General features: G+C 46.6%; 11 non-coding genes across 11 annotated transcripts; 3 read left to right on the top strand and 8 right to left on the bottom strand.

Moving 5' to 3' along the window:
• The first annotated feature begins 12,157 nt into the window (after window positions 1-12,157).
• Window positions 12,158-12,230, top strand: TRNAR-UCG (transfer RNA arginine (anticodon UCG)). Its single transcript has one exon. It is a non-coding gene; the product is annotated as a tRNA-Arg (tRNA).
• A 267-nt stretch (window positions 12,231-12,497) lies between these two features.
• TRNAL-UAA (transfer RNA leucine (anticodon UAA)) lies at window positions 12,498-12,608 on the bottom strand. The gene is made up of 2 exons: window positions 12,571-12,608; window positions 12,498-12,543 (listed from the first exon to the last, which is right to left on the bottom strand). It is a non-coding gene; the product is annotated as a tRNA-Leu (tRNA).
• An 839-nt stretch (window positions 12,609-13,447) lies between these two features.
• TRNAL-CAA (transfer RNA leucine (anticodon CAA)) lies at window positions 13,448-13,562 on the bottom strand. The gene is made up of 2 exons: window positions 13,525-13,562; window positions 13,448-13,493 (listed from the first exon to the last, which is right to left on the bottom strand). It is a non-coding gene; the product is annotated as a tRNA-Leu (tRNA).
• A 1,668-nt stretch (window positions 13,563-15,230) lies between these two features.
• Window positions 15,231-15,341, bottom strand: TRNAL-UAA (transfer RNA leucine (anticodon UAA)). Its single transcript has 2 exons — window positions 15,304-15,341; window positions 15,231-15,276 (listed from the first exon to the last, which is right to left on the bottom strand). It is a non-coding gene; the product is annotated as a tRNA-Leu (tRNA).
• Window positions 15,342-16,182: 841 nt separating this feature from the next.
• Window positions 16,183-16,297, bottom strand: TRNAL-CAA (transfer RNA leucine (anticodon CAA)). Its single transcript has 2 exons — window positions 16,260-16,297; window positions 16,183-16,228 (listed from the first exon to the last, which is right to left on the bottom strand). It is a non-coding gene; the product is annotated as a tRNA-Leu (tRNA).
• Window positions 16,298-18,828: 2,531 nt separating this feature from the next.
• Window positions 18,829-18,943, bottom strand: TRNAL-CAA (transfer RNA leucine (anticodon CAA)). Its single transcript has 2 exons — window positions 18,906-18,943; window positions 18,829-18,874 (listed from the first exon to the last, which is right to left on the bottom strand). It is a non-coding gene; the product is annotated as a tRNA-Leu (tRNA).
• Window positions 18,944-20,271: 1,328 nt separating this feature from the next.
• TRNAR-UCG (transfer RNA arginine (anticodon UCG)) lies at window positions 20,272-20,344 on the top strand. Its single transcript has one exon. It is a non-coding gene; the product is annotated as a tRNA-Arg (tRNA).
• A 215-nt stretch (window positions 20,345-20,559) lies between these two features.
• On the bottom strand, window positions 20,560-20,670 carry TRNAL-UAA (transfer RNA leucine (anticodon UAA)). The gene is made up of 2 exons: window positions 20,633-20,670; window positions 20,560-20,605 (listed from the first exon to the last, which is right to left on the bottom strand). It is a non-coding gene; the product is annotated as a tRNA-Leu (tRNA).
• An 826-nt stretch (window positions 20,671-21,496) lies between these two features.
• TRNAL-CAA (transfer RNA leucine (anticodon CAA)) lies at window positions 21,497-21,611 on the bottom strand. Its single transcript has 2 exons — window positions 21,574-21,611; window positions 21,497-21,542 (listed from the first exon to the last, which is right to left on the bottom strand). It is a non-coding gene; the product is annotated as a tRNA-Leu (tRNA).
• Window positions 21,612-22,941: 1,330 nt separating this feature from the next.
• TRNAR-UCG (transfer RNA arginine (anticodon UCG)) lies at window positions 22,942-23,014 on the top strand. Its single transcript has one exon. It is a non-coding gene; the product is annotated as a tRNA-Arg (tRNA).
• A 267-nt stretch (window positions 23,015-23,281) lies between these two features.
• On the bottom strand, window positions 23,282-23,396 carry TRNAL-CAA (transfer RNA leucine (anticodon CAA)). The gene is made up of 2 exons: window positions 23,359-23,396; window positions 23,282-23,327 (listed from the first exon to the last, which is right to left on the bottom strand). It is a non-coding gene; the product is annotated as a tRNA-Leu (tRNA).
• Between the last annotated feature and the right edge of the window lie 3,727 nt (window positions 23,397-27,123).

Consider the following 27,123-nt stretch of genomic DNA (forward strand, 5'->3'; position numbering starts at 1 on the left):
ATTCTGACCAAACGGGGGGTGGGGGAGAGAGAGAGAGAGAGAGAGAGAGAGAGAGAGAGAGGGAGAGAGAGAGGGAGAGAGAGAGAGAGAGAGAGAGAGAGAGAGAGAGAGAGAGAGAATACATCAATGGGTAAGATGCCGTCACACTGCTTAGTCTTCTTCTGCTTATAAATAAGATAATATCATTTGCTCAGAGTATTAGTCTTATGCTTAATGTTCTTCTGCTTTGTTTTTTTTATGCTTCTTTGTCTTCTCTCTCTTGTTGTTCTGCATCTTGGTGGTTGTCTTCCTGTTCTTTGTCCTCTTGAACCAGCTGACGGTACTGGCACCGGGAGGGGCAGCAGAAGGAACAAGAGCCAATGGCACTACCGAGGACCAGCTGACGGTGCTGGAACCCGGTTACTAAGCAGGAGGTACCTGTGCTACAAAGCACTACCAAGGACCAGCAGACGTTGCCGGAACTCGGATACCGAGATGGAGGCACCTAGGCCAAAGGCTCTGACGAGAACCAGCTGACGGTGCTGGAACCCGGAGGGGTAGCATAAGCTGCAAGAGCAAATGGAAATAGCGAGGACCAGCTGACAGTGCTGGCACCCGGAGGGGCAGCAGAAGGAATAAGAGCCAATGGCACAACCAAGGACCAGCTGACGGTGCTGGAACCCGGTTACTAAGCAGGAGGTACCTGTGCTACAAAGCACTACCAAGGACCAGCAGACGTTGCCGGAACTCGGATACCGAGATGGAGGCACCTAGGCCAAAGGCTCTGACGAGAACCAGCTGACGGTGCAGGAACCCGGAGGGGTAGCATAAGCTGCAAGAGCAAATGGAAATAGCGAGGACCAGCTGACAGTGCTGGCACCCGGAGGGGCAGCAGAAGGAATAAGAGCCAATGGCACAACCAAGGACCAGCTGACGGTGCTGGAACCCGGTTACTAAGCAGGAGGTACCTGTGCTACAAAGCACTACCAAGGACCAGCAGACGTTGCCGGAACTCGGATACCGAGATGGAGGCACCTAGGCCAAAGGCTCTGACGAGAACCAGCTGACGGTGCAGGAACCCGGAGGGGTAGCATAAGCTGCAAGAGCAAATGGAAATAGCGAGGACCAGCTGACAGTGCTGGCACCCGGAGGGGCAGCAGAAGGAATAAGAGCCAATGGCACAACCGAGGACCAGCTGACGGTGCTGGAACCCGGTTACTAAGCAGGAGGTACCTGTGCTACAAAGCACTACCAAGGACCAGCAGACGTTGCCGGAACTCGGATACCGAGATGGAGGCACCTAGGCCAAAGGCTCTGACGAGAACCAGCTGACGGTGCTGGAACACGGAGGGGTATCAGAAGTTACCCCTGAAAAGCAAAGTTGGCATGCCGCAAGCTGGCCGCAGTTACCGAATCACACAGTCCTACAGGGGGTGCTTGTCCTACTGGCACTATGGAACAAGCCTTTCTTACCAGAACCCGCAGTCCACATAGGAAGCACCTAAACTGCTGGCACCCTAGCCTCGGCTAACCCAACCGCAACACGACATGGCAACTTGGGGTGGCAAACTGACATTGACACTTCCCGGAAACAGCAGGCAGGGCTGGAACCAAGCTGGGCAGGAGGGAGTACCCGTGCCAAAGTCAGTTATGAGCAGCAACTGGCGATGTTGGAGCCCAGGACAAGCACTTAGCAGGCTGAGGCCTGATGTGCTGTCAATTGGGAGGCAGCAGGACAGATTGCCATCAAAACAGCAGGGGAACAGCTGACGTTACTGAACCCCACAAACACAGGAGCTAGTGTTTTACTCTGTGAAGACGGCACTTCCGAGCAACAACTGGCTGTGTTGAAGCCCAGGGACAAGCACGGAGCAGGCTGAGGCTGCATTGAAGAAATTTTAAGATCGGTTGTAGACTACTAATTTGAACCAAGCTCCACTTAGGCCTGTGGCTTCACTGATTTTCGTATTTCCCCTGTCCTCCAACCCCGCCAGTTACAGCTCCGAAGTGGCGTCTGCACAATCCACACTTGTTCCTGTGTTACAGGATGGGAATGTGGACAGAGCAGGCGACATTGCCGGACACACATCAGGGGATTAACTGACCGGACTGAACACCTGTAACACAGGAACAAGTGTGGATTGTGCAGACGCCACTTCGGAGCTGTAACTGGCAGGGTTGGAGGACAGGGGAAATACGAGAGACAGTGGAGCCACAGGCCTAATTGGAGCACGGTTAAAAATCAGTAGTGGTATGACTGTGTAGGCAGCAGGAGACTTTGCCATCTACACAGCAGGGGATCAGCTGACGTTACTGAACCCCACTGAGACACGGGAGCAAGTGTCTCTTTCCGTGTGGACGGCACTTCCGAACTACAACTGGCTGTGTTGAAGCCCAGGAAATAGGAGGGTGTAGGCAGAGGCCTACTGTATTTTGAATGAGGTGACAGCAGGAGAGACTGCCATCCACACAGCAGGGGATCAGCTGACATTACTGAACCCCACTGAGACACGGGAGCAAGTATCTCTTTCCGTGTGGACGGCACTTCCGAGCTACAACTGGCTGTGTTGAAGCCCAGGAAATAGGAGGGTGTAGGCAGAGGCCTACTGTATTTTGAATGAGGTGACAGCAGGAGAGACTGCCATCCACAAAGCAGGGGATCAGCTGACGTTACTGAACCCCACTGAGACACGGGAGCAAGTGTCTCTTTCCGTGTGGACGGCACTTCCGAACTACAACTGGCTGTGTTGAAGCCCAGGAAATAGGAGGGTGTAGGCAGAGGCCTACTGTATTTTGAATGAGGTGACAGCAGGAGAGACTGCCATCCACAAAGCAGGGGATCAGCTGACGTTACTGAACTCCACTGAGACACGGGAGCAAGTGTCTCTTTCCGTGTGGACGGCACTTCCGAACTACAACTGGCTGTGTTGAAGCCCAGGAAATAGGAGGGTGTAGGCAGAGGCCTACTGTATTTTGAATGAGGTGACAGCAGGAGAGACTGCCATCCACACAGCAGGGGATCAGCTGACGTTACTGAACCCCACTGAGACACGGGAGCAAGTATCTCTTTCCGTGTGGACGGCACTTCCGAACTACAACTGGCTGTGTTGAAGCCCAGGAAATAGGAGGGTGTAGGCAGAGGCCTACTGTATTTTGAATGAGGTGACAGCAGGAGAGACTGCCATCCACACAGCAGGGGATCAGCTGACGTTACTGAACCCCACTGAGACACGGGAGCAAGTGTCTCTTTCCGTGTGGACGGCACTTCCGAGCTACAACTGGCTGTGTTGAAGCCCAGGAAATAGGAGGGTGTAGGCAGAGGCCTACTGTATTTTGAATGAGGTGACAGCAGGAGAGACTGCCATCCACACAGCAGGGGATCAGCTGACGTTACTGAACCCCACTGAGACACGGGAGCAAGTGTCTCTTTCCGTGTGGACGGCACTTCCGAACTACAACTGGCTGTGTTGAAGCCCAGGAAATAGGAGGGTGTAGGCAGAGGCCTACTGTATTTTGAATGAGGTGACAGCAGGAGAGACTGCCATCCACAAAGCAGGGGATCAGCTGACGTTACTGAACCCCACTGAGACACGGGAGCAAGTGTCTCTTTCCGTGTGGACGGCACTTCCGAACTACAACTGGCTGTGTTGAAGCCCAGGAAATAGGAGGGTGTAGGCAGAGGCCTACTGTATTTTGAATGAGGTGACAGCAGGAGAGACTGCCATCCACAAAGCAGGGGATCAGCTGACGTTACTGAACCCCACTGAGACACGGGAGCAAGTGTCTCTTTCCGTGTGGACGGCACTTCCGAACTACAACTGGCTGTGTTGAAGCCCAGGAAATAGGAGGGTGTAGGCAGAGGCCTACTGTATTTTGAATGAGGTGACAGCAGGAGAGACTGCCATCCACACAGCAGGGGATCAGCTGACGTTACTGAACCCCACTGAGACACGGGAGCAAGTATCTCTTTCCGTGTGGACGGCACTTCCGAACTACAACTGGCTGTGTTGAAGCCCAGGAAATAGGAGGGTGTAGGCAGAGGCCTACTGTATTTTGAATGAGGTGACAGCAGGAGAGACTGCCATCCACACAGCAGGGGATCAGCTGACGTTACTGAACCCCACTGAGACACGGGAGCAAGTGTCTCTTTCCGTGTGGACGGCACTTCCGAGCTACAACTGGCTGTGTTGAAGCCCAGGAAATAGGAGGGTGTAGGCAGAGGCCTACTGTATTTTGAATGAGGTGACAGCAGGAGAGACTGCCATCCACACAGCAGGGGATCAGCTGACGTTACTGAACCCCACTGAGACACGGGAGCAAGTATCTCTTTCCGTGTGGACGGCACTTCCGAACTACAACTGGCTGTGTTGAAGCCCAGGAAATAGGAGGGTGTAGGCAGAGGCCTACTGTATTTTGAATGAGGTGACAGCAGGAGAGACTGCCATCCACTAAGCAGGGGATCAGCTGACGTTACTGAACCCCACTGAGACACGGGAGCAAGTGTCTCTTTCCGTGTGGACGGCACTTCCGAACTACAACTGGCTGTGTTGAAGCCCAGGAAATAGGAGGGTGTAGGCAGAGGCCTACTGTCTTTGTAATGCGGAGACAGCAGGAGAGACTGCCATCTCCACAGCAGGGGAACAGCTGGCAGTGCTGAACCCCACTAACACTTGAACGAATGTGTTTGGCTCTGTGGAGACGACACTTCTGAACACCAACTGACGCTGTTGGAGCCCAGGATTAGGCGAGGAGCAGGCTGGGGCCTACTGGATTTTGGCAGGTGAAGGCAGCAGGAGACTTGCCATCTCCACAGCAGGGGAACAGCTGGCAGTGCTGAACCCCACTAACACTTGAACGAATGTGTTTGGCTCTGTGGAGACGACACTTCTGAACACCAACTGACGCTGTTGGAGCCCAGGATTAGGCGAGGAGCAGGCTGGGGCCTACTGGATTTTGGCAGGTGAAGGCAGCAGGAGACTTGCCATCTCCACAGCAGGGGAACAGCTGGCAGTGCTGAACACCACTAACACTCTAACGAATGTGTTTGGCTCTGTGGAGACGACACTTCTGAACACCAACTGACGCTGTTGGAGCCCAGGATTAGGCGAGGAGCAGGCTGGGGCCTACTGGATTTTGGCAGGTGAAGGCAGCAGGAGACTTGCCATCTCCACAGCAGGGGAACAGCTGGCAGTGCTGAACACCACTAACACTTGAACGAATGTGTTTGGCTCTGTGGAGACGACACTTCTGAACACCAACTGACGCTGTTGGAGCCCAGGATTAGGCGAGGAGCAGGCTGGGGCCTACTGGATTTTGGCAGGTGAAGGCAGCAGGAGACTTGCCATCTCCACAGCAGGGGAACAGCTGGCAGTGCTGAAACCCACTAACACTTGAACGAATGTGTTTGGCTCTGTGGAGACGACACTTCTGAACACCAACTGACGCTGTTGGAGCCCAGGATTACGCATGCCGCATGCAGAGGCCAATGGGCATCGGTTTTTATGGAGGTTGTGGACTACTACTGATTCTAACCATGCTCCACTTAGGCCTCTGGCTCCACTGTCTCTACTATTTACCCTGGCCTCCAACCCCGCCAGCTACATCTCTGAAGTGGCGTCAGCACAATCTACACTTGTTCCTGTGTTACTGGTGCTCAGTCCCATCAGTTGATCCCCTGATGTTTGTCCGGCAAGTTCGCCAGCTCTGTCCTCATTCCCACTACTGGTTATGGGAATGTGGACAGAGCAGGAGACCTTGCCGGACACACATCAGGGGATAAACTGATGGGACTGAGCCACAGGAACACAGGAACAAGTGTAGATTGTGCTGACGCCACTTCAGAGATGTAGATGGCGGGGTTGGAGGTCAGGGGAAATAGTAGAGACAGTGGAGCCAGAGACCTAAGTTGGGCACGGTTAAAAATCAGTAGTGGTTTGAATGTTGATGGAGCTGGTGACTCTGCCGTCCACACAGCAGGGGATCAGCTGGCATTACTGAACCCCACTAACACAGGAGCTAGTGTGTTTCTCTGTGCAGACGACACATCTGAGCGACAACTGGCTGTGTTGAAGCACAGGGATTATAGTTCAGGTGGTAGAAAAATGAACACACCAGCAGACCTGGATACAGTTGCCAACCACTAATTTAGTCTGTAAGAGGAATGGCAAAGTCTTTGGAGATCCAGGCCTTGTTCATTTTCAGAAAAGTCAGCCGGTCAACATTATCGGAAGATAGTCGCGTGCGACGGTCTGTTAGTACACCACCTGCGGCACTAAAGACACGTTCCGATAATACACTGGCAGCAGGGCAAGCCAGCACCTCCAATGCATACTGGCTAAGCTCTGGCCATGTATCCAGCTTAGAGACCCAAAACTTGAAGGGGGAAGAGCCATCTGGGAGTACAGCGACAGGGCAAGACATGTAGTCTGACACCATCTGACGGAAGCGTTGCCTCCTGCTGACTCGAGGCGTCGCTGATGGTGTAGACAATTGTGGTGGACACACAAAACTTTGCCACATTTGGGCCATAGTGGTCTTGCCTTGTGCTGCGGCACTGCCTCTGCTCCCTCTTTGTGCAGAGTTTCCTCCACTGCCTCGACGCACAGAGCTGCTTTGTAAAGCACTAGCAACAATGCTGTCGGGTGGAATGGAAAACATTATGGACTGCACCAGTGACTCTTCGTACTCCCGCATTTTACGCTCCCGGTTCAACGTTGGTATGAGCCTTTGTACGCTGTCCCGGTAGCGAGGATCTAGGAGGGTGTACACCCAATAATCAGCCGAGACGAGAATGTGGGCGATGCGGCGGTCGTTTCTCAGGCACTGCAGCATGAAATCAACCATGTGCTGCAGACTCCCAACTGCCAAAGAACCGCTGTCCCCTGTTTGAGGCGTGACCTCGGCCTGCTCTGCATCACCCCACCCTCGCTGTACATACTGAGTAGAGGTTTGTGTACCTCCCTCCTCTGGAGAGATGTCTTCCTCCTCCATCGACTCCTCCTCATCCTCCTCACAAAGTGTCCCCTGCCTAGGCCTTTGTGAGGAAACACGTAGCGCAGACTGTCCAGAAGCAGATGGCATTTGGGACTCCTCATCCTCCACCTCTTCTGAAACCTCATCCCTTAGTGCTTGCAGTGTTTGTTGAAGCAGGCAGATAAGGGGGACAGTCATGCTGACTAGTGCATCATCTGCACTCGCCATCCGCGTGGATTCATCGAAGGCACGCAAAACGAGGCAGATGTCCTTCATAGAGGCCCACTCAATGGTGCTGAAGTGTGAACGGCGCACAGTGCGACTTGTTTGCGCCTGATGCAGCTGGTACTCCATGACTGCTGCCTGCTGCTCACACAACCGCTCCAACATATGTAACGTTGAATTCCACCGGGTGGGTAGGTCACATATGATGCGATGTTCCAGAAGGCCAAATCGTCGCTGCAGAGCAGCGAGGCGCGATCTTGCCGTGCTGGAACGTCGCAAGTGAGCGCACTCTATGCGGACCTTGTGCAACAGTGCAGCAAGATCCGGATAGTCCCTCAGAAAGCTCTGCACGACCAAGTTAAGAACATGTGCCAGACATGGGATGTGTGTGAGGTTGCCTAGGCCAAGAGCTGCCACCAGATTTCGGCCATTGTCACACACTACCAAGCCCGGCTGGAGATTCGCTGGCCCAAACCACACATCGCTCTCCAGCTTGATAGCATTCCAGAGCTCCTGCGCTGTGTGGCTTCGATTCCCCAAAGAAATTAATTTGAGTACAGCCTGTTGACGTTTGGCCACGGCTGTGCTCATATCGGTCGTAACAGGCTCCTGCTCTGCTGTTTCTGAGGAACTTGAGTAGGAGGAGGAGTCTATGTGTACAGACTGGAGTCCTGCAATCCGTGGCGTTGGAAGAACACGTACAGCGCCACTCTCCAGATCCGTACCCGGCTCCACAACATTGACCCAGTGGGCAGTGAGGGAAAGGTATCGTCCCTGTCCATGGTTACTGGTCCACGCATCGGTCAGGTGGACCTTGCTACTAACGGCGTTTAGTAGCGCATGTTTTATTTTGCCCTCAACATGTTTCTGCAGGGCAGGGACGGCTCGCCTGCTGAAATAAAAGCGGCTGGGCACGTTGTATTGGGGGACTGCCAATGCCATTAAGTCCCGGAAGGTGTCAGTGTCCACCAGCCTGAATGACAGCATTTCAACTGCCAGAAGTTTGGCAATGCCAGCATTCAGAGACTGTGCTCGGGGATGGTTTGCCGAGTAAGGGCGCCTTTTATCCCATGCCTGTGCTACCGATGGCTGTGATGGATGGGAACGTGCTGCTATGGGTGTAATCTGACAGGGTCTCCGGACAACAGTGGCAGAGGTTCTTCCTTGGCGATCCTGTGAGGAAGCCGAACCAGCAGTGTGTGAGCTGGAGGAAGAGGGCCCAACACAAACTGAAGAGGTGGTAGGTGGTGCTGTACGTTGGCCTACGTCTTCAGGGTGTCTCTGCAACTCCAACTCGTGCTTGGTGCGCACATGTTTCCACATATTTGTGGTATTGAGGTTGCTGACATTTCTCCCTCTTTTGACTCTCTGATGACACAGCTTGCATTTGACAAAGCAAATGTCATCTGCAACTGTGTCAAAAAAGGACCACGCACTGGAACTCTTGTGAGCGCCCGGTTTGCCTTTGGAAGGAGGAATGCTCCTAACGGGTGCCAAAGTGGAGGGTACAGGCAACCAAGTCTTCCCCCTCCCTCTGCCTCCTGTTTTGGCCGGTAGGGGAATCTCTTCCTCAGAGCTGCTCCCACCACCTTCCTGTTGCTCACGCCATGATGGGTCAAGGACCTCATCATCTTCCCTCCCCTCTTCAAACAGCTGCTTCTCCGGGGTTGTCTCGCCAGCACCGTACGCACCAGAAAGTGGCAACTGAGTCTCGTCATCATCTGATGCGTACTGAGGTGTGCTGACCATAGGCACTGGCCCACTCGCCTCTTCAGATTCAGAGGGACAAAGAAGTTGCGCATCACTGCATACTCCCTCTTCTTCACATTCAGGAATGCTGCTTGGCTGGCCCCCTCTTTCCAAGCCAACAGATTCCGAGAACAGAAGTAGAGACTGTGATGGCTCCTGTCCATGTCTCTCTGACTGCCTGGGCACTTTGGCAGGTGGTGAAGAGACAGATGGTTGCTCTTCGGTGCTCTGACCCTGAGAGGATGCGGAAGTAATTGAAGTCGATGCGTTAGCTGCCATCCATCCGACAACGGCTTCAATTTGTTCCTCCCGCAGCAGTGGGGTACGTTGAGGTCCTACAAAGCTGCGCATAAAGGACTGTTGCCTGCTAAAACTGGGGGATGCTGATCCACTGGTGCCCGCAGCAGGCCCAGAATCCCCACGTCCTCTACCTGTAGAATCCCCACGTCCTCTCCCTGCAGAATCCCCACGTCCTCTCCCTGCTGAAACTCCACGCCCACGCCCCCGCGCCTTACTCCCTGCCTTCTTCATCTTGCAAGACTGCTTAAGATAGGCAAAAAAGTACAAAGGGGGGCCTTAGTGTGCTTATTCCTGAACAGCTGGTTACAGGTACAAGAAACACTAATTTTATGAAGTGTGTGTGTGTGGACTAGACTTTAATAGGAGCTGATGTGGCCTACACAAGTTCAAAATGTAGTGTTTGGTGAACTTTTTATGTGGTTTCTTTGTTTGAAACAAACTCAAAGTATGTGAACAAAGAATTGAAACTGATAGTATCACCAACTTTTTGGAGCTATTACAATGCAGGCAGGTAACCTACAATGCAAAAGATGAGGCTCCCAAAAAATTGGGTAATACTAATCTGGCTGCGCCGGCAGGGCACAAGCCAGAAAAAAAGACTCCTCTATCTACTCCTATATAGTGTTTGCAACCAACCAATGTTGATGGATATGGATGGATGCACACTAATAGGAGAAGAAAAAATGAGCTGCACTCAAAGACAAATATGTGTGAGGCAGTGACGCACGTTGAGCGTCCTACAACCAGACGTAGCTGCAGGACACTCTACTCAGCGTGAGCTGCACTCACACACAGTCAGAGACCTCTCAGACAGCCGTCAACAGTGCAGCTAAGTGGGCACTGGCACTGACAGGCTGCAGAAAGGCTCCGCTGTGTACTCCTATATAGTGTTTGCAACGACCGTAGATGGAGACGGATGGATGCACACTAATAGAAGAAAAAATGAGCTGCACTCAAATAAAAATATGTGTGAGGCAGTGACGCACCCTGAGCGTCCTACAGCCAGACGTAGCTGCAGGACACACTACTCAGCGTGAGCTGCACTCACACACAGTCAGAGACCTCTCAGACAGCCGTGAACAGTGCAGCAAAGTGGACACTAGCACTGTAAGGCTGCAGAAAGGCTCCGCTGTCTACTACTAGTGTTTGCAACCAACGTATATGGATACGGATGGAAGCACACTAGATTGAAATTATGTAAAAAATGCAGCTCAAAAAATAAAAGATGTATGAGGCAGCAGTGATCACACTGGGTGGCCTACAGCCTGACGTGGCTGCAGGACCCACTCCACAGCGTGAGCTGCACTCACACAGCCCTTGCAGACAGCTGTGAACACTGCTGCTAGGGCAAAGAATGCTACAGTGGTGGTTTATGTAGCCTGGGTAAAGCACTAGATGTTTGGTGGAATCGCTATTTCTAACTGTCCCTCACAGTCTTCTACAGCAGCCTGTCCCTAACTGAATTCACAGCAGAGTGACCAGAAATGGCGGCTGCGGTGGCTTTTATAGTGCATCATGACATCATTTCGGCAGCCAATCACAGCCATGCCAATAGTTAACATGCCTACATGCCTAACAGGATGTGCCCACACTTCGGAGGATTCCCATTGGCTTAATCAAAGCAAGCAGGCTCATAGCATGATGGGAACTTCCTATTCCGATTCCGATCCCGGAATCCGATATGAAAAAAGTATCGGAATTAAGTATCGGAATTCCGATACCGCTAATATCGGCCGATACCCGATACTTGCGGTATCGGAATGCTCAACACTAGTAAGGTGTCTTTCTTTAGATCAAACATTTATACACATGTTGAGAGACAGAGATGTTAGAGTGTCATAGTCATCAGACTAGGTAAGATTCTAGAATATAAGAAAGCTGTTCTGGACCATGGGAGCATGAATGCAAGGGTCTGACTTCATATCAGAACAATGAGAGGTTGAGTCCAGTTGTGGTAGTCTGTTTCCATGTGATTTTTGGAAAAAATGTATACACATGCTGAGAGACAAAGATGTAAGCGTGCTATAGTAATCAGAGTAGGTAAGATTCTAGAATGTGAGAATGTTATTCTGCACCATGGAGCATGAATGCAAGCATCGTTAGCTAAGGAGGAATTAAGCTTGAATTTACCAAGAAAATATAAAGAAAATGTGATCACATTTTGATTCTGAAGATGGTAATTGTGGAGAGAGAGAGAGAGATAGAAAGATAGATTAAGAGAGAGAATGGGTAAGGTGTCTTTCTTTAGATCAAAAATTTATACACATGCTGAGAGACAGAGATGTTAGCGTGTCATAGTCATCAGACTAGGTAAGATTCTAGAATGTGCAAATGTTATTCTGGACCATGGGAGCATGAAAGCAAGGTCCTGACTTCAGATCAGAACATTGAGTGTTTGAGTCCAGTTGAGGTAGTCTGTTTGAATGTGCTTTTTGGAAAAAATGTATACACATTCTGAGAGACAAAGATGTGAGCGTGCTATAGTAATCAGAGTAGGTAAGATTCTAGAATGTGAGAATGTTATTCTGCACCATGGAGCATGAATGCAAGCATCGTTAGCTAAGGAGGAATTAAGCTTGAATTTACCAAGAAAATATAAAGACAATGTGATCACATTTTGATTCTGAAGATGGTAACTGTGGAGAGAGAGAGATAGAAAGATAGATTAAGAGAGAGAATGGGTAAGGTGTCTTTCTTTAGATCAAAAATTTATACACATGCTGAGAGACAGATGGGTAAGATGCCGTCTGACTTCAGATCAGAATTTTGAGGGTTCGAGTCCCATCATGGCAGTCAGTTTCCATGAGTTTTTTTGAAAAAAAGTATACACGTGCTGAGAGAGAGATGTAAGCGTGTCTTCGTCATTGGACTCAGTAAGATTCTTATTCTAGACCACGGAACCACGTACTCAAGCATCACATGCCAATCAAAAGACCGCGTGGCCTAATGGATAAGGCGTCTGATTTCGGATCAGAACATTGAGGGTTCAAGTCCCTTCGTGGTCGTGGCATTCTCTTTCTCCACACTTTTTGAAAAAATGTGTATATACTGAGCGTTTGTTACGAAAGCATCATGCGCCATTCTGAAGAGCACGTGGTCAAATGGAAAAGGGATCTTACTTTAGATCAGAAGATTTAGGGTTATCATCCCTTCATGGTGGTGGCAGTCTCCCTCCACATGCTTTTAGAATAGAATGTACACATGCTGAGAGGGTTATATGACAGTATAGAGAGACATGTCAGTTTTAGACAAGTAAGGACACTAAAAGCAGCTGTCAGAAGTGGGATTTGAACCCACACCTCCATTTGGAGACCAGAATACCCACCTCAAGGGAAACAGAACACTCTTAAGTCTGGCGCCTTGGACCACTCGGCCATCCTGACTAACTGCGCTGAGATTGCTAGAATTATTCCCATTCAGCTAATCAAAGAGAAATTTAGCTACAATTTTCTTGAAAATGTAAGAACAATGTCATTATGTTTGAGAGAGAATGAAGAGAAAGCAGAGAGACAGAGAGAACGAGAAAAAATGAATAAATGAACGGATAAGGCGGATTCTGACCAAACGGGGGGTGGGGAGAGAGAGAGAGAGAGAGAGAGAGAGAGAGAGAGAGAGAGAGAGAGAGAGAGAGAGAGAGAGAGAGAGAGAGAGAGAGAGAGAGAGAGAGAGAGAGAGAGAGAGAGAGAGAGAGAGAGAGAGAGAGAGAGAGAGAGAGAGAGAGAATGAATACATCAATGGGTAAGATGCCGTCAGGCTTAAGATCAGGGTTTTGAGGGTTCGGGTCCCGACATGGCAGTCAGTTTCCACGTGTTTTTTTAAAAAAAGTTTATTCTTATTCTAGACCAAGGGACCACGTACTCAACCATCATGTGCCATTCAAAAGACTGTTTGGCCTAATGAATAAAGTGTCTGACTTTGGATCAGAAGTTTGAGGTTTCAAGTCCTTTCGTGTTTGTGGCATTGTCTTTCTGCACTCTTTTTGAAAAAAATTTAAATGTAGTGATCGGTTGTTATGAAAGCCTCATGCGCCAATCTGAAAAGCAAGTGGCCTATGGAAAAGGCGTCTTACTTTGGGTCAAAAGATTGAGGGTTATCATCCATTCATGGTCGTAGCAGTCTCTCTCCACATGCTTTTAGAAAAAAATGTACAGATGCTGAGAGGGTTATATGACAGTTTAGAAAGAAGGGTCAGTTGTAGACAAGTAAGGACACAAAACGCAGCTGTCAGAAGTGGGATTTGAACCCACGCCTCCATTTGGAGAACAGAAAACCCAGCTCTGTGTGGGTAAAGAAATCATTCTTGAGTCTGGCGCCTTAGACGACTCGGCCATCCTGACCAACTGCATTGTGGGTGCTACAGCTATTCCCATTCGGTTAACTAAGGAGGAATTTAGCTAGAATTTACCAAGAAAATATAAAGACAATGCCATCACGTTGTGATTTTGAAGATGGAAATTTTGGAGAAAGAGAGAGATAGAAAGATAGATTGAGAGAGAGAGAGAATGGGTAAGGTGTCTTTCTTTAGATCAAACATTTATACACATGTTGAGAGACAGAGATGTTAGAGTGTCATAGTCATCAGACTAGGTAAGATTCTAGAATATAAGAAAGCTGTTCTGGACCATGGGAGCATGAATGCAAGGGGCTGACTTCATATCAGAACAATGAGAGGTTGAGTCCAGTTGTGGTAGTCTGTTTCCATGTGATTTTTGGAAAAAATGTATACACATGCTGAGAGACAAAGATGTAAGCGTGCTATAGTAATCAGAGTAGGTAAGATTCTAGAATGTGAGAATGTTATTCTGCACCATGGAGCATGAATGCAAGCATCGTTAGCTAAGGAGGAATTAAGCTTGAATTTACCAAGAAAATATAAAGACAATGTGATCACATTTTGATTCTGAAGATGGTAATTGTGGAGAGAGAGAGAGAGATAGAAAGATAGATTAAGAGAGAGAATGGGTAAGGTGTCTTTCTTTAGATCAAAAATTTATACACATGCTGAGAGACAGAGATGTTAGCGTGTCATAGTCATCAGACTAGGTAAGATTCTAGAATGTGTAAATGTTATTCTGGACCATGGGAGCATGAATGCAAGGGCCTGACTTCAGATCAGAACATTGAGTGTTTGAATCCAGTTGAGGTAGTCTGTTTGAATGTGCTTTTTGGAAAAAATGTATACACATGCTGAGAGACAGAGATGTAAGCGTGCTATAGTAATCAGAGTAGGTAAGATTCTAGAATGTGAGAATGTTATTCTGCACCATGGAGCATGAATGCAAGCATCGTTAGCTAAGGAGGAATTAAGCTTGAATTTACCAAGAAAATATAAAAACAATGTGATCACATTTTGATTCTGAAGATGGTAATTGTGGAGAGAGAGAGATAGAAAGATAGATTAAGAGAGAGAATGGGTAAGGTGTCTTTCTTTAGATCAAAAATTTATACACATGCTGAGAGACAGATGGGTAAGATGCCGTCTGACTTCAGATCAGAATTTTGAGGGTTCGAGTCCCATCATGGCAGTCAGTTTCCATGAGTTTTTTTGAAAAAAAGTATACACGTGCTGAGAGAGAGATGTAAGCGTGTCTTCGTCATTGGACTCAGTAAGATTCTTATTCTAGACCACGGAACCACGTACTCAAGCATCACATGCCAATCAAAAGACCGAGTGGCCTAATGGATAAGGCGTCTGACTTCAGATCAGAAGATTGAGGGTTCAAGTCCCTTTGTGGTCGTGGCATTCTCTTTCTCCACACTTTTTGAAAAAATGTGTATATACTGAGCGTTTGTTACGAAAGCATCATGCGCCATTCTGAAGAGCACGTGGTCAAATGGAAAAGGCATCTTACTTTAGATCAGAAGATTTAGGGTTATCATCCCTTCATGGTGGTGGCAGTCTCCCTCCACATGCTTTGAGAATAGAATGTACACATGCTGAGAGGGTTATATGACAGTATAGAGAGACATGTCAGTTTTAGACAAGTAAGCACACTAAATGCAGCTGTCAGAAGTGGGATTTGAACCCACGCCTCCATTTGGAGACCAGAATACCCACCTCAAGGGAAACAGAACACTCTTAAGTCTGGTGCCTTAGACCACTCGGCCATCCTGACTAACTGCGCTGAGATTGCTAGAATTATTCCCATTCAGCTAATCAAAGAGAAATTTAGCTACAATTTTCTTGAAAATGTAAGAACAATGTCATTATGTTTGAGAGAGAATGAAGAGAAAGCAGAGAGACAGAGAGAACGAGAAAAAATAAATAAATGAACGGATAAGGCGGATTCTGACCAAACGGGGGTGGGGGAGAGAGAGAGAGAGAGAGAGAGAGAGAGAGAGAGAGAGAGAGAGAGAGAGAGAGAGAGAGAGAGAGAGAGAGAGAGAGAGAGAGAGAGAGAGAGAGAGAGAGAGAGAGAAGAGAGAGAGAGAGAGAGAGAGAGGAGAGAGAGAGAGAGAAAATACATCAATGGGTAAGATGCCGTCAGGCTTAAGATCAGGGTTTTGAGGGTTCGGGTCCCAACATGGCAGTCAGTTTCCACGTGTTTTTTTAAAAAAAGTTTATTCTTATTCTAGACCAAGGGACCACGTACTCAACCATCATGTGCCATTCAAAAGACTGTTTGGCCTAATGAATAAAGTGTCTGACTTTGGATCAGAAGTTTGAGGTTTCAAGTCCTTTCGTGTTTGTGGCATTGTCTTTCTGCACTCTTTTTGAAAAAAAATTAAATGTAGTGATCGGTTGTTATGAAAGCCTCATGCGCCAATCTGAAGAGCAAGTGGCCTATGGAAAAAGCTTCTTACTTTGGGTCAAAAGATTGAGGGTTATCATCCCTTCATGGTCGTAGCAGTCTCTCTCCACATGCTTTTAGAAAAAAATGTACAGATGCTGAGAGGGTTATATGACAGTTTAGAAAGAAGGGTCAGTTGTAGACAAGTAAGGACACAAAAAGCAGCTGTCAGAAGTGGGATTTGAACCCACGCCTCCATTGGGAGACCAGAAAACCCAGCTCTGTGTGGGGAAAGAAATCATTCTTGAGTCTGGCGCCTTTGACCACTCGGCCATCCTGACCAACTGCATTGTGGGTGCTACAGCTATTCCCATTCGGTTAACTAAGGAGGAATTTAGCTAGAATTTACCAAGAAAATATAAAGACAATGCCATCACGTTGTGATTTTGAAGATGGAAATTTTGGAGAAAGAGAGAGAAAGAGAGAGATAGAAAGATAGATTGAGAGAGAGAGAGAATGGGTAAGGTGTCTTTCTTTAGATCAAACATTTATACACATGTTGAGAGACAGAGATGTTAGAGTGTCATAGTCATCAGACTAGGTAAGATTCTAGAATATAAGAAAGCTGTTCTGGACCATGGGAGCATGAATGCAAGGGTCTGACTTCATATCAGAACAATGAGAGGTTGAGTCCAGTTGTGGTAGTCTGTTTCCATGTGATTTTTGGAAAAAATGTATACACATGCTGAGAGACAAAGATGTAAGCGTGCTATAGTAATCAGAGTAGGTAAGATTCTAGAATGTGAGAATGTTATTCTGCACCATGGAGCATGAATGCAAGCATCGTTAGCTAAGGAGTAATTAAGCTTGAATTTACCAAGAAAATATAAAGACAATGTGATCACATTTTGATTCTGAAGATGGTAATTGTGGAGAGGGAGAGAGAGATAGAAAGATAGATTAAGAGAGAGAATGGGTAAGGTGTCTTTCTTTAGATCAAAAATTTATACACATGCTGAGAGACAGAGATGTTAGCGAGTCATAGTCATCAGACTAGGTAAGATTCTAGAATGTGTAAATGTTATTCTGGACCATGGGAGCATGAATGCAAGGGCCTGACTTCAGTTCAGAACATTGAGTGTTTGAGTCCAGTTGTGGTAGTCTGTTTGAATGTGCTTTTTGGAAAAAATGTATACACATGCTGAGAGACAAAGATGTAAGCGTGCTATAGTAATCAGAGTAGGTAAGATTCTAGAATGTGAGAATGTTATTCTGCACCATGGAGCATGAATGCAAGCATCGTTAGCTAAGGAGGAATTAAGCTTGAATTTACCAAGAAAATATAAAGACAATGTGATCACATTTTGATTCTGAAGATGGTAATTGTGGAGAGAGAGAGATAGAAAGATAGATTAAGAGAGAGAATGGGTAAGGTGTCTTTCTTTAGATCAAAAATTTATACACATGCTGAGAGACAGATGGGTAAGATGCCGTCTGACTTCAGATCAGAATTTTGAGGGTTCGAGTCCCATCATGGCAGTCAGTTTCCATGAGTTTTTTTGAAAAAAAGTATACACGTGCTGAGAGAGAGATGTAAGCGTGTCTTCGTCATTGGACTCAGTAAGATTCTTATTCTAGACCACGGAACCACGTACTCAAGCATCACATGCTAATCAAAAGACCGCGTGGCCTAATGGATAAGGCGTCTGACTTCGGATCAGAAGATTGAGGGTTTTTTGAAAAAATGTGTATATACTGAGCGTTTGTTACGAAAGCATCATGCGCCATTCTGAAGAGCACGTGGTCAAATGGAAAAGGCATGTTACTTTAGATCAGAAGATTTAGGGTTATCATCCCTTCATGGTGGTGGCAGTCTCCCTCCACATGCTTTTAGAATAGAATGTACACATGCTGAGAGGGTTATATGACAGTATAGAGAGACATGTCAGTTTTAGACAAGTAAGGACACTAAATGCAGAATACCAGAATACCCACCTCAAGGGAAACAGAACACTCTTAAGTCTGGCGCCTTAGACCACTCAGCCATCCTGACTAACTGCGCTGAGATTGCTAGAATTATTCCCATTCAGCTAATCAAAGAGAAATTTAGCTACAATTTTCTTGAAAATGTAAGAACAATGTCATTATGTTTGAGAGAGAATGAAGAGAAAGCAGAGAGACAGAGAGAACGAGAAAAAATAAATAAATGAACGGATAAGGCGGATTCTGACCAAACGGGGGGTGGGGGAGAGAGAGAGAGAGAGAGAGAGAGAGAGAGAGAGAGAGAGAGAGAGAGAGAGAGAGAGAGAGAGAGAGAGAGAGAGAGAGAGAGAGAGAGAGAGAGAGAGAGAGAGAGAGAGAGAGAGAGAGAGAGAATATACATCAATGGGTAAGATGCCGTCAGGCTTAAGATCAGGGTTCTGAGGGTTCGGGTCCCGACATGGCAGTCAGTTTCCACGTGTTTTTTTAAAAAAGTTTATTCTTATTCTAGACCAAGGGACCACGTACTCAACCATCATGTGCCATTCAAAAGACTGTTTGGCCTAATGAATAAAGTGTCTGACTTTGGATCAGAAGTTTGAGGTTTCAAGTCCTTTCGTGTTTGTGGCATTGTCTTTCTGCACTCTTTTTGAAAAAAAATTAAATGTAGTGATCGGTTGTTATGAAAGCCTCATGCGCCAATCTGAAGAGCAAGTGGCCTATGGAAAAGGCGTCTTACTTTGGGTCAAAAGATTGAGGGTTATCATCCCTTCATGGTCGTAGCAGTCTCTCTCCACATGCTTTTAGAAAAAAATGTACAGATGCTGAGAGGGTTATATGACAGTTTAGAAAGAAGGGTCAGTTGTAGACAAGTAAGGACACAAAAAGCAGCTGTCAGAAGTGGGATTTGAACCCACGCCTCCATTGGGAGACCAGAAAACCCAGCTCTGTGTGGGGAAAGAAATCATTCTTGAGTCTGGCGCCTTTGACCACTCGGCCATCCTGACGAACTGCATTGTGGGTGCTACAGCTATTCACATTCGGTTAACTAAGGAGGAATTTAGCTAGAATTTACCAAGAAAATATAAAGACAATGCCATCACGTTGTGATTTTGAAGATGGTAATTGTGGAGAGAGAGAGAGATAGAAAGATAGATTGAGAGAGAGAGAGAATGGGTAAGGTGTCTTTCTTTAGATCAAACATTTATACACATGTTGAGAGACAGAGATGTTAGAGTGTCATAGTCATCAGACTAGGTAAGATTCTAGAATATAAGAAAGCTGTTCTGGACCATGGGAGCATGAATGCAAGGGTCTGACTTCATATCAGAACAATGAGAGGTTGAGTCCAGTTGTGGTAGTCTGTTTCCATGTGATTTTTGGAAAAAATGTATACACATGCTGAGAGACAAAGATGTAAGCGTGCTATAGTAATCAGAGTAGGTAAGATTCTAGAATGTGAGAATGTTATTCTGCACCATGGAGCATGAATGCAAGCATCGTTAGCTAAGGAGGAATTAAGCTTGAATTTACCAAGAAAATATAAAGACAATGTGATCACATTTTGATTCTGAAGATGGTAATTGTGGAGAGAGAGAGAGAGATAGAAAGATAGATTAAGAGAGAGAATGGGTAAGGTGTCTTTCTTTAGATCAAAAATTTATACACATGCTGAGAGACAGAGATGTTAGCGAGTCATAGTCATCAGACTAGGTAAGATTCTAGAATATGTAAATGTTATTATGGACCATGGGAGCATGAATGCAAGGGCCTGACTTCAGTTCATAACATTGAGTGTTTGAGTCCAGTTGAGGTAGTCTGTTTGAATGTGCTTTTTGGAAAAAATGTATACACATGCTGAGAGACAAAGATGTAAGCGTGCTATAGTAATCAGAGTAGGTAAGATTCTAGAATGTGAGAATGTTATTCTGCACCATGGAGCATGAATGCAAGCATCGTTAGCTAAGGAGGAATTAAGCTTGAATTTACCAAGAAAATATAAAGACAATGTGATCACATTTTGATTCTGAAGATGGTAATTGTGGAGAGAGAGAGATAGAAAGATAGATTAAGAGAGAGAATGGGTAAGGTGTCTTTCTTTAGATCAAAAATTTATACACATGCTGAGAGACAGATGGGTAAGATGCCGTCTGACTTCAGATCAGAATTTTGAGGGTTCGAGTCCCATCATGGCAGTCAGTTTCCATGAGTTTTTTTGAAAAAAAGTATACACGTGCTGAGAGAGAGATGTAAGCGTGTCTTCGTCATTGGACTCAGTAAGATTCTTATTCTAGACCACGGAACCACGTACTCAAGCATCACATGCCAATCAAAAGACCGCGTGGCCTAATGGATAAGGTGTCTGACTTCGGATCAGAAGATTGAGGGTTCAAGTCCCTTCGTGGTCGTGGCATTCTCTTTCTCCACACTTTTTGAAAAAATGTATATATACTGAGCGTTTGTTACGAAAGCATCATGCGCCATTCTGAAGAGCACGTGGTCAAATGGAAGAGGCAGTCTCCCTCCACATGCTTTTAGAATAGAATGTACACATGCTGAGAGGGTTATATGACAGTATAGAGAGACATGTCAGTTTTAGACAAGTAAGGACACTAAAAGCAGCTGTCAAAAGTGGGATTTGAACCCACGCCTCCATTTGGAGACCAGAATACCCACCTCAAGAGAAACAGAACACTCTTAAGTCTGGCGCCTTAGACCACTCGGCCATCCTGACTAACTGTGCTGAGATTGCTAGAATTATTCCCATTCAGCTAATCAAAGAGAAATTTAGCTACAATTTTCTTGAAAATGTAAGAACAATGTCATTATGTTTGAGAGAGAATGAAGAGAAAGCAGAGAGACAGAGAGAACGAGAAAAAATAAATAAATGAACGGATAAGGCAGATTCTGACCAAACGGGGGGTGGGGGAGAGAGAGAGAGAGAGAGAGAGAGAGAGAGAGAGAGAGAGAGAGAGAGAGAGAGAGAGAGAGAGAGAGAGAGAGAGAGAGAGAGAGAGAGAGAGAGAGAGAGAGAGAGAGAGAGAGAGAGAGAGAGAGAGAGAGAATACATCAATGGGTAAGATGCCGTCAGGCTTAAGATCAGGGTTTTGAGGGTTCGGGTCCCGACATGGCAGTCAGTTTCCACGTGTTTTTTTAAAAAAAGTTTATTCTTATTCTAGACCAAGGGACCACGTACTCAACCATCATGTGCCATTCAAAAGATTGTTTGGCCTAATGAATAAAGTGTCTGACTTTGGATCAGAAGTTTGAGGTTTCAAGTCCTTTCGTGTTTGTGGCATTGTCTTTCTGCACTCTTTTTGAAAAAAAATTAAATGTAGTGATCGGTTGTTATGAAAGCCTCATGCGCCAATCTGAAGAGCAAGTGGCCTATGGAAAAGGCGTCTTACTTTGGGTCAAAAGATTGAGGGTTATCATCCCTTCATGGTCGTAGCAGTCTCTCTCCACATGCTTTTAGAAAAAAATGTACAGATGCTGAGAGGGTTATATGACAGTTTAGAAAGAAGGGTCAGTTGTAGACAAGTAAGGACACAAAAAGCAGCTGTCAGAAGTGGAATTTGAACCCACGCCTCCATTGGGAGACCAGAAAACCCAGCTCTGTGTGGGGAAAGAAATCATTCTTGAGTCTGGCGCCTTAGACCACTCGGCCATCCTGACCAACTGCATTGTGGGTGCTACAGCTATTCCCATTCGGTTAACTAAGGAGGAATTTAGCTAGAATTTACCAAGAAAATATAAAGACAATGCCATCACGTTGTGATTTTGAAGATGGAAATTTTGGAGAAAGAGAGAGATAGAAAGATAGATTGAGAGAGAGAGAGAGAATGGGTAAGGTGTCTTTCTTTAGATCAAACATTTATACACATGTTGAGAGACAGAGATGTTAGAGTGTCATAGTCATCAGACTAGGTAAGATTCTAGAATATAAGAAAGCTGTTCTGGACCATGGGAGCATGAATGCAAGGGTCTGACTTCATATCAGAACAATGAGAGGTTGAGTCCAGTTGTGGTAGTCTGTTTCCATGTGATTTTTGGAAAAAATGTATACACATGCTGAGAGACAAAGATGTAAGCGTGCTATAGTAATCAGAGTAGGTAAGATTCTAGAATGTGAGAATGTTATTCTGCACCATGGAGCATGAATGCAAGCATCGTTAGCTAAGGAGGAATTAAGCTTGAATTTACCAAGAAAATATAAAGACAATGTGATCACATTTTGATTCTGAAGATGGTAATTGTGGAGAGAGAGAGAGAGATAGAAAGATAGATTAAGAGAGAGAATGGGTAAGGTGTCTTTCTTTAGATCAAAAATTTATACACATGCTGAGAGACAGAGATGTTAGCGTGTCATAGTCATCAGACTAGGTAAGATTCTAGAATGTGTAAATGTTATTCTGGACCATGGGAGCATGAATGCAAGGGCCTGACTTCAGATCAGAACATTGAGTGTTTGAGTCCAGTTGAGGTAGTCTGTTTGAATGTGCTTTTTGGAAAAAATGTATACACATGCTGAGAGACAAAGATGTAAGCGTGCTATAGTAATCAGAGTAGGTAAGATTCTAGAATGTGAGAATGTTATTCTGCACCATGGAGCATGAATGCAAGCATCGTTAGCTAAAGAGGAATTAAGCTTGAATTTACCAAGAAAATATAAAGACAGTGTGATCACATTTTGATTCTGAAGATGGTAATTGTGGAGAGAGAGAGATAGAAAGATAGATTAAGAGAGAGAATGGGTAAGGTGTCTTTCTTTAGATCAAAAATTTATACACATGCTGAGAGACAGATGGGTAAGATGCCGTGTGACTTCAGATCAGAATTTTGAGGGTTCGAGTCCCATCATGGCAGTCAGTTTTCATGAGTTTTTTTGAAAAAAAGTATACACGTGCTGAGAGAGAGATGTAAGCGTGTCTTCGTCATTGGACTCAGTAAGATTCTTATTCTAGACCACGGAACCACGTACTCAAGCATCACATGCCAATCAAAAGACCGTGTGGCTTAATGGATAAGGCGTCTGACTTCGGATCAGAAGATTGAGGGTTCAAGTCCCTTTGTGGTCGTGGCATTCTCTTTCTCCACACTTTTTGAAAAAATGTGTATATGCTGAGCCTTTGTTACGAAAGCATCATGCGCCATTCTGAAGAGCACGTGGTCAAATGGAAAAGGCATCTTACTTTAGATCAGAAGATTTAGGGTTATCATCCCTTCATGGTGGTGGCAGTCTCCCTCCACATGCTTTTAGAATAGAATGTACAGATGCTGAGAGGGTTATATGACAGTTTAGAAAGAAGGGTCAGTTGTAGACAAGTAAGGACACAAAAAGCAGCTGTCAGAAGTGGGATTTGAACCCACGCCTCCATTTGGAGACCAGAAAACCCAGCTCTGTGTGGGGAAAGAAATCATTCTTGAGTCTGGCGCCTTAGACCACTCGGCCATCCTGACCAACTGCATTGTGGGTGCTACAGCTATTCCCATTCGGTTAACTAAGGAGGAATTTAGCTAGAATTTACCAAGAAAATATAAAGACAATGCCATCACGTTGTGATTTTGAAGATGGAAATTTTGGAGAAAGAGAGAGATAGAAAGATAGATTGAGAGAGAGAATGGGTAAGGTGTAGAGTTGAGCGATACCAGCCGATACTTGAAAATATCGGATCGGAATGGATCGGCCGATCTTAAAAAAAAGTATCGGTATCGCCGATTCCGATACCGGGAACCAATGCAAGTCAATGGGGCCAAAATATCGGAATTAAAAAAAACCCTTTCTTTCCTTGTAGGTTAATTCTACATGAAGAAAAACAACTAAGAATAATGTAGAATGTATTGTGGGAGGTGGAGGAGACATTAAAGCCATAGAGGTTTAGCCCAATCAAATGGAATAGCAGGAATTAAACTTTTTTTTTAAAGATGTTAGGAGTTACAAAGATATTGACTTTGTTAGCCTCATTTATATTTTGCCAGACATGTATGTCTTCTTCTTCTTTCTTCTTCTTTCTTATTCTTCTTCCTTTTTTTTACCTTCTTCTTCTTCTTATTCCTTTTTTTACATTCTTCTTCTTCTTCTTCCTCCTTTTTTTACATTCTTCTACTTCCTTTTTTTACATTCTTCTTCTTCCTTTTTTTACATTCTTCTTCTTATTCCTTTTTTTACATTCTTCTTCTTCCTTTTTTAAATTCTTCTACTTCCTTTTTTTACATTCTTCTTCTTCTTCTTCCTTTTCTTACATTCTTCATATTCTTCTTATTCAACAATTATTATTCTACATATTCAACTTCTTCATCTTCTTCCTATTCTTCTTCATCATATTCTTGTTTGTGTCAGGCATTACTGTAGTTGTTATCTGGAAAAGTTAGAAGTTTACACCTTCCATTCTGCCTGTCACAAAAGATTTACAACAGGATTTGTCCGCGTTCAGTTTGGCCTGCAGCAGCAGGCCTTTTCCAGGGGCACCACGAGGAGGAACGGACTCACCCCCATACACTGCTTAGTCTTCTTCTGCTTATAAATAAGATAATATCATTTGCTCAGAGTATTAGTCTTATGCTTAATGTTCTTCTGCTTTGTTTTTTTTATGCTTCTTTGTCTTCTCTCTCTTGTTGTTCTGCATCTTGGTGGTTGTCTTCCTGTTCTTTGTCCTCTTGAACCAGCTGACGGTACTGGCACCGGGAGGGGCAGCAGAAGGAACAAGAGCCAATGGCACTACCGAGGACCAGCTGACGGTGCTGGAACCCGGTTACTAAGCAGGAGGTACCTGTGCTACAAAGCACTACCAAGGACCAGCAGACGTTGCCGGAACTCGGATACCGAGATGGAGGCACCTAGGCCAAAGGCTCTGACGAGAACCAGCTGACGGTGCTGGAACCCGGAGGGGTAGCATAAGCTGCAAGAGCAAATGGAAATAGCGAGGACCAGCTGACAGTGCTGGCACCCGGAGGGGCAGCAGAAGGAATAAGAGCCAATGGCACAACCAAGGACCAGCTGACGGTGCTGGAACCCGGTTACTAAGCAGGAGGTACCTGTGCTACAAAGCACTACCAAGGACCAGCAGACGTTGCCGGAACTCGGATACCGAGATGGAGGCACCTAGGCCAAAGGCTCTGACGAGAACCAGCTGACGGTGCAGGAACCCGGAGGGGTAGCATAAGCTGCAAGAGCAAATGGAAATAGCGAGGACCAGCTGACAGTGCTGGCACCCGGAGGGGCAGCAGAAGGAATAAGAGCCAATGGCACAACCGAGGACCAGCTGACGGTGCTGGAACCCGGTTACTAAGCAGGAGGTACCTGTGCTACAAAGCACTACCAAGGACCAGCAGACGTTGCCGGAACTCGGATACCGAGATGGAGGCACCTAGGCCAAAGGCTCTGACGAGAACCAGCTGACGGTGCTGGAACACGGAGGGGTATCAGAAGTTACCCCTGAAAAGCAAAGTTGGCATGCCGCAAGCTGGCCGCAGTTACCGAATCACACAGTCCTACAGGGGGTGCTTGTCCTACTGGCACTATGGAACAAGCCTTTCTTACCAGAACCCGCAGTCCACATAGGAAGCACCTAAACTGCTGGCACCCTAGCCTCGGCTAACCCAACCGCAACACGACATGGCAACTTGGGGTGGCAAACTGACATTGACACTTCCCGGAAACAGCAGGCAGGGCTGGAACCAAGCTGGGCAGGAGGGAGTACCCGTGCCAAAGTCAGTTATGAGCAGCAACTGGCGATGTTGGAGCCCAGGACAAGCACTTAGCAGGCTGAGGCCTGATGTGCTGTCAATTGGGAGGCAGCAGGACAGATTGCCATCAAAACAGCAGGGGAACAGCTGACGTTACTGAACCCCACAAACACAGGAGCTAGTGTTTTACTCTGTGAAGACGGCACTTCCGAGCAACAACTGGCTGTGTTGAAGCCCAGGGACAAGCACGGAGCAGGCTGAGGCTGCATTGAAGAAATTTTAAGATCGGTTGTAGACTACTAATTTGAACCAAGCTCCACTTAGGCCTGTGGCTTCACTGATTTTCGTATTTCCCCTGTCCTCCAACCCCGCCAGTTACAGCTCCGAAGTGGCGTCTGCACAATCCACACTTGTTCCTGTGTTACAGGATGGGAATGTGGACAGAGCAGGCGACATTGCCGGACACACATCAGGGGATTAACTGACCGGACTGAACACCTGTAACACAGGAACAAGTGTGGATTGTGCAGACGCCACTTCGGAGCTGTAACTGGCAGGGTTGGAGGACAGGGGAAATACGAGAGACAGTGGAGCCACAGGCCTAATTGGAGCACGGTTAAAAATCAGTAGTGGTATGACTGAGTAGGCAGCAGGAGACTTTGCCATCTACACAGCAGGGGATCAGCTGATGTTACTGAACCCCACTGAGACACGGGAGCAAGTGTCTCTTTCCGTGTGGACGGCACTTCCGAACTACAACTGGCTGTGTTGAAGCCCAGGAAATAGGAGGGTGTAGGCAGAGTCCTACTGTATTTTGAATGAGGTGACAGCAGGAGAGACTGCCATCCACACAGCAGGGGATCAGCTGACATTACTGAACCCCACTGAGACACGGGAGCAAGTATCTCTTTCCGTGTGGACGGCACTTCCGAGCTACAACTGGCTGTGTTGAAGCCCAGGAAATAGGAGGGTGTAGGCAGAGGCCTACTGTATTTTGAATGAGGTGACAGCAGGAGAGACTGCCATCCACAAAGCAGGGGATCAGCTGACGTTACTGAACCCCACTGAGACACGGGAGCAAGTGTCTCTTTCCGTGTGGACGGCACTTCCGAACTACAACTGGCTGTGTTGAAGCCCAGGAAATAGGAGGGTGTAGGCAGAGGCCTACTGTATTTTGAATGAGGTGACAGCAGGAGAGACTGCCATCCACAAAGCAGGGGATCAGCTGACGTTACTGAACTCCACTGAGACACGGGAGCAAGTGTCTCTTTCCGTGTGGACGGCACTTCCGAACTACAACTGGCTGTGTTGAAGCCCAGGAAATAGGAGGGTGTAGGCAGAGGCCTACTGTATTTTGAATGAGGTGACAGCAGGAGAGACTGCCATCCACACAGCAGGGGATCAGCTGACGTTACTGAACCCCACTGAGACACGGGAGCAAGTATCTCTTTCCGTGTGGACGGCACTTCCGAACTACAACTGGCTGTGTTGAAGCCCAGGA

The sequence above is a fragment of the Dendrobates tinctorius genome, unplaced genomic scaffold, assembly GCF_039654945.1.
Source record: "Dendrobates tinctorius isolate UK_male_01 unplaced genomic scaffold, ASM3965494v1 ptg000589l, whole genome shotgun sequence".
Classification (NCBI taxonomy): domain Eukaryota; kingdom Metazoa; phylum Chordata; class Amphibia; order Anura; family Dendrobatidae; genus Dendrobates; species Dendrobates tinctorius.